Source organism: Rhincodon typus, chromosome 4 (genome assembly GCF_021869965.1).
Source record: "Rhincodon typus isolate 14 chromosome 4, sRhiTyp1.1, whole genome shotgun sequence".
In the NCBI taxonomy this organism is placed as follows: Eukaryota; Metazoa; Chordata; class Chondrichthyes; order Orectolobiformes; family Rhincodontidae; genus Rhincodon; species Rhincodon typus.
The window spans coordinates 13,518,747-13,524,969 of record NC_063335.1 but is presented as its reverse complement, the minus strand read 5'-3'; positions in this window follow the sequence as shown (position 1 = coordinate 13,524,969).

Genomic DNA, 6,223 nt, shown 5'->3' with positions numbered 1-6,223 from the left:
TATCCAATTGGCAAACTTATCCTGAATCCCATATGATCTAACTTTACTAATTAGTCCATCATGAGGAACTTTAATCGAAGGTTTTACTAAAGGCCAAGTAAACAATATCTACCGCTCTGGTCTCATCAATCTTTTTGGCTACGTCCTCAAAAAACTCAGTCAAGTTTGTGAGACACGATTTCCCTCGTACAAAACCCTGCTGAATATCCCTAATCATTCCTTGCCTCCCCAAATGCATGTAAATGTTATCATTCAAAATCACCTCCAACAACGTCCCCACCACCGATGTCGGACTGAAAGGTCTATAGCTTCCAGGTATCAATAACAGATGGTTTACAGATGAACTGGAGACAAGGGCTGTGTATGGAAATTCAACCAGCAACAAACAGCTGATTATTCTGTGGGCTAGTTACTAATTATCAATGACAAAACTTTCTGCCTGCTATCAACCACGTGATTGATTCCCAGGTAGATGAACAGCTTGGAGCTGTGAACAAGATGGGGAGAAGCCATCACATAGCCCCATGCTCTGGAATTGTATCTTCTCTCTGTCGTTAAAAGAAAACACTTTAATCCTGAAGAAAACCAATTTATTTTCCTTCAGCAGATGCTATAAGCTGTGATTTCTAATTAATAAGTCAAAGACCATTTAGAACTGTGAACCAGACATCTTGTGCCTCTTACAAATAAATGAAAGCATCCTGCAAAGGAAGACCGGCAAACAGCATTCTGATAAGCACAAGAAACATCTCAGCAGATCCTGTAAACAGTGACCATTGAATTGTTTTCCCAGTGTTTTTCCTGTATTCATAATGGCCATTTTTTATTTCCTATCTGCATCCAACCGTATGTGTGTGAACAATGGAGATTATAAGGGTGTTAGACTTTTAATTAGTGAGTTATATATCAACTGTTCATAATTATTTACCTGGGGCTAGAATCCATTTATTTGCAACAAGTAGAAATTTTTGTTACATATAGAAACCTGGTCAGTGCTTTCTGTCAAACTCCATCTATAAGACAAATAAATTGGGGAATTCTGCATAATTTTCAAAAACGTTAACTTTTGTGGCAACTCGTGAAATAGTACAGCTTGATTTTCAGTGCAGTTCCCCAGTGAGGCATAACACTCTATCCTTTTCCATTAATTTCGGATCTCCTGATATTTCATGTTTTTACTCAATGCTGCTGTTTCACCTTAACAAATCCCCTGCGCTTTTCATTTCAGCTGTCTTTAATGCCTTCTGAACAAAAACAGAAGTTACTGGAAAAGCTCAGCAGGTCTTGCGGCATCTGTGAAGAAAAATCAGAGTTAACGTTTCAGGTCCGGTCAGAATGTTTGTGCTTTTGCTTGTGACTCCATGGACTGCAGCAGTTCTAGAAGGCTGTTGACCATCGCCTTTTTGAGAGCAGTTAGAAAAGGCATTAATGCTGGTGCAGCCAACAACAGTCATGTGCCATGAACAAATAAAAAAGCCTGGGTCTAAAATGAACGGCGCCAGTGATGTCACGATGGGGAAACATGTCAGGAACTCTTGTACTCTCCATCCTGTTCCACATGTAAAAAGGTTTTGTTTCCAGTGAATGAAGTCTTCATCCTTTTCAAGGCTTGAGGACTCTATTATTAATCTGGTAATGCTAGGTGAGGAGGTTGCAACTTAAATTATGACCCATCTTATCAAAACCTCTATAATTACACTAGGAAGTTCTTCACATTTTCTGCTGAAAGTTTATTTTTATAGGTATTAATGAAGATGCATTACTGAGAAAATTTGTTGTAGGACCAAACCCTACAAAAGGACTTTCATAAAGATGACAACACTTACCAGAAGTACAGAAAAGTTTTGCTTTAAAATCCTTATTTTTGTTATCGTTCAAATTTCCTTTTACCAACTGTTCAGACCAATTTCATTACTGTCACTGCAATGGTACACACTTAAATGGGAATGTGAACATTTTGTTCCTTCCAACTCTTGAAAAGAGAAGCTTCCTCATCTCTACCAAGCCTAATCAGTTGCTGCCAGCCTATTTTTAACAGTTTCATCTGTACTCAACCTTCAAATTTCTTGACCATCCAACTGATCCTCAAAAGGAACTCTGACATTTCCCCTGTTGTCAAAACGGTCTTGAAAAGAAAAATCAATATTAAATTTCAATAGCAAAGAATATCTTTTTTCTCAAAACATTTTGCATTCTTTGAAGCCAAAATCCATTTGAAATTTAAGTATAATTTACACTTTTGAACATGATACAACCTTTTTCCACATGTTCATGTGATTTAGTTGTCATTTATTAGGTCAGCATTTATTACCTCTCCCTAACTGCCCTCAACAAGCTGTGCTGAGCTGCTTTCTTAGTCTGCTGCAGTCCTTGGGGTTTAGACAGACTCACTGTGCTATTAGGAAGGGAGTTTCAGGAATTTGAGTCAGTAACTATTGGCAAACAATGACATACTTTCAAGGATGGTGTCTGATTTGGAGGCAAACCATGGAGACAGTGATGCTCTCATGCATTAGCTGCCCTTTTCCTTCTAGGTAGTAGAGTTTGTATATTTGGACGCTGCTGTTTAAGGAGCCTTGGTGAATTACTGCAGTTCATCTTGGAAATGGTGTACGCTGCTGCCAGCAACGATGCAGAGAGAAATCGCCTGGTTTTCTGCTTACAGAGGCTACAGCAGGAGAAAGTGAGAGAGCAATGACAGAGTCATGAGGATGAAACAGTAATGCAGAGAATGCTGAAGGAAGTCAGCAGGCCTGGCAGTATCTGTGTATAGAAATAGAATTAAAGTTTTGAGTCTCGTATGACTCTTCTTCAAAACTGATAGGTGTTGGAAAATGGGTTACTTTTTATATTTTTAACAGAGGAGAAGCAGGTGGTATAGAGACAGAAGGATGGTTAATAGTGGAGAATGGATGGAAGAAAGAAATGTAAAATTGGCGCAAATTAAAGTGCTCTATAACATTTGAATTCCACAAGTGTAATGTCTACTTTAGCAGTTGCATTCTTAATTGTTTTTTTCCTATTCATTCATGGGATGAGGGCATCTCTGCATTTATTGCCCATCCCAAATGGGAGTTAAGAGTCATCTACATTGCTGTGGGTCTGGAGTCACATGTAAACCAGACCAGGTAAGGATGGTAGTTTCCTTTTCTAAAGGACATTAGTGAACCAGATGGGTGTTTCTGACAATTGTCAATGGATATATAGTTAGCATTAGGCTCTTAATGCCAGATATTTATTGATTTCAAATTCCACAATCTGCTGTGGCAGGATTTGAACCTGGGACCCCAGGACTTTACATGGGTTTCTGGATTAACAGTCCAGTGATAATACCACAAGGCCATCGCCTCCCCATGTACAATATCATATGAATCCACAAGACCTCATTATTTAATGTGAACATAAGAATGAACATACAAGTTAACAGCAAGAAAATGCCATTTGGCCCTTTGGCCTCTGTGCCATTTGACAAGATCATGGTTGATCTGACTGTGGCCTCAGCTCCACTTTACTACCTACCCCTATATCCTTTCACTCCCTCGTCAATCAAGTATCTATCTAACTATCCCTAAACTCTTTTACTCCTTCGTCAATCAAGTATCTATCTAACTCAGCTTTAAATATATTCAATGAGCTACAAATAAAAGCACCATTTTGCATGTTCTAGAAACCTGAAAAAAACACAGAAAATGCTGGAGGAACTCAACAGTTCTGGCAACCTCTGTGGAGAGACAAATAGAATTAACTTTTAGAGCCCAGGAGAAGTGATCTGCAATCTTCTGGCATTCCATTCTCAACTTTTCATGAATAGCAAAGTTGTCATGCACATTTTCCCAATCAACAGGACTGATTCCTGAATTCAGAGAATTTTGGAAGATTGTTATTAGTACCACTACAATTTTCTCATTTACTTCTTTCAAGCGTAAAAGAATTTCTGACATTAAACAGGAATATACAATCATCCTCAATGTTCTCAAAATGCCAAGGTTTCTCATCGCACTCAGCTCACTGAGAGCCATCTTCGCTTTCTGGATCAGGAGTTGCAGGTTTCCTTGAGCCACTTCCATTTTGCAACATCTTGTACTATGAGAGACAAGGAATAAGGTCAAAGAATGGGTTGTAATGTGTTTCAATGATGTGTTTCTGCCATAGCTGAATATTTGAAGGTTTGTGGGACTGCAAAAACAAGGTGTGAGGCAGGTAGGTCTCATTGGTGGGTGTGAGAAGGAGAGGTGGCGTATTTGGATGCTAGTCATGATATTTTAATGCCCATGAGTGAATGGGGTCTAATGCATTGAGCAGCATGACAGGCTGGTATTCCAGTGAGTAGGAGATGTCTAATAGATGTAGAAGGTTCTGAACAGCAACAATCCTGCCCCCAAATATTTTGCAGTCCAATTTCTAGCTCTTTGATTCATTAGTTCTAAGATCTTTCATGTGAATATCATAAGTTATCTGGCCATGCACCACAGGCTGACATTAGAAAATCAACATAGCAGCTTATGATTTTAGAGAAAAAAGAAATAAATCAGCCATCATTATTACCACCTCATTACTGAATCCAGGAGGACCACTATGTTCAGCTTGAAGCTAACCGAGTTATCATCTTTCAGGATCCATATGCTTCTTTAATTTTACTGAGGCTTAAATTGTTTGGTCCATCCGTTCATTCTTCAATTCATCTGCATGTTTATGTGAACTTTGCTTGTGTTTTGAGTGTTATTTTCAAATAAATTTATTTATACTTGATTAGGTGCAATAAAGAGGATTCTTTTATCTTTTTAAAAACAAACAAAAATCTGTCTATTTTGTTTCTTTCACTGTCATAACACATAAAAAATAAAGCACTCATTAAATTGGTAAGTGGACCTTTATTTTAAAGAGAAACTGTTGTGGTGAACCAAGGAGAGGGAAAAGGTGGAAGCTAAACACCCCTTTCTCATCTTGTCATAGCAAGAAATGCTTTTACTTCAATAGATACGATGTTGGCACAATCAAGTGTAGCTGACAAAAAATACGAGTATCTCTTGGTATTGCAATTGGTAAGCTCCGATTGAACATCAGGACATTGATCAATGTATTGAACAGAGACTCCTCCTTGAAATAGGTGAGTGCCAAGATGCCCATATGAATTCCCTCCTGAAAATGTTGGCAGCCATACTGGAAGCAGTAATATGGCGATAGGTGGTGTGTTGCCATTTTTAACCTAGTGTCATCCATTTACTGCTATAAAGTGGCTTTAAAAGATTGATCTCACCACTTTTGAATCATGATGGTCGCCCATCCAGTACGGACATGTGTTATCTAAATATCTGGATACTGGAGTCTGGTATTTGACTTTCACTTATTGTAAAATAGGAACTGATTTTCCTAACATTACTTCATCACTTCAAATATTGATTTTTTTTTTCAAGACAGAATTTTGGCAATTGGCTTTGGCAATACTTTACAGAATCTTGGCTAAAAGTTTGAATCAAAATGATATATTATTTGAATTAATTTAAAAATTACGTGTTTTACCAACTTCAAAACATTTGAAGTTGAATTTATAATATCATATAACATTAAAAATTTGACATTGAGAACTTTAATTGTATTTGAACAACTCTTGCTATGAGTAAGCACATTGATTTAAATCTTAACTTGACAGAATGGGAACAGAATATTGGAGGACTGTTCAAAGACTGCAAGGTAGAAGTTTTGCAATGCGGCCTTCAAAAAGTAATCTTTATTCAATTTAAATTTTTACATTAAGCCATTATTAAGAAACTATTTTGTGGTCATATTGAGCAAATAAATCCTTTAATTCCTGCTCTATGATATAATCAATTTGGTATGTTGACACTTCACTTATGCATATCCCATAAAATACAGAAATGATAAAATCCAGTTTTTTTACTTAATTCCTTGGTTCATATCTCACAATTCAACGTGTTGTCTATTATGATTATCTAATTGACTTGTTTGCATTACTAAAATATAGTTCAAAGCAAATTACATATTAGTTGTGCACATATATAGAGCCGATAATTTCAGCAGTCAAAAATATTGAGTTGTAAGTACATGCAAGTTATGATACTGCCTAAAACAATCAATTCATTTCTGCTCAGAAGATAAACTTAACAAGATTTTTCGAGTTCATATCTAATTTTCATAAATTATCAAATATCAGCGCTAGCTCACAAGTACTTTTGTCTAATCTTTTTCTTAATGATTTATGGCA